We start from the raw sequence: 628 nt of genomic DNA on the forward strand, positions 1-628 counted from the left end.
CATGAATTAATTTTTAAAAAACAAAGTTCAATGTACTGGCAGTTCATTGCTTGAACTATTCTTTTGCTTATGAAGAAATACCAACATCAATTCCATCCTTACTAATGATTTCTCACTATAACCGTTACAGTACTTCATAAGCATTGTTAACTTTCTTCAGAACTCATTAGTATTTTTAAATGTTAGTTTCAATAATATATTCCAATCAAACAGATATGTAAATGTTTGTAAAATGGTATTGACTGGGGGCACAGTGGTTAGCACTGCTGCCTCACAGCGCCAGGGACCTGGGTTCGATTCCCAGCTTGGGTCACTGTCTGTGTGGAGTTTGCATGTTCTCCCCGTGTCTGCGTGGGTTTCCTCCGGGTGCTCCGGTTTCCTCCCACAGTCTGAAAGATGTGCTCGTTAGGTGCATTGACCCGAACAGGCACCGGAGTGTGGCGACTAGGGGAATTTCACAGTAACTTCATTACAGTGTTAATGTAAGCCTATTTGTGACAGTAATAAATAAACTTTAACTTACTTTTGTTCAAGCATAATTCCAAATCTGAGCCTATCACAAGATTCAGTCTGTGATTTATTTATCATTCAGAACATGGACTAAAATAACACTGATGTCACCACCTGT

This window comes from Mustelus asterias, chromosome 17 (assembly GCF_964213995.1).
Source record: "Mustelus asterias chromosome 17, sMusAst1.hap1.1, whole genome shotgun sequence".
NCBI lineage: Eukaryota > Metazoa > Chordata > Chondrichthyes > Carcharhiniformes > Triakidae > Mustelus > Mustelus asterias.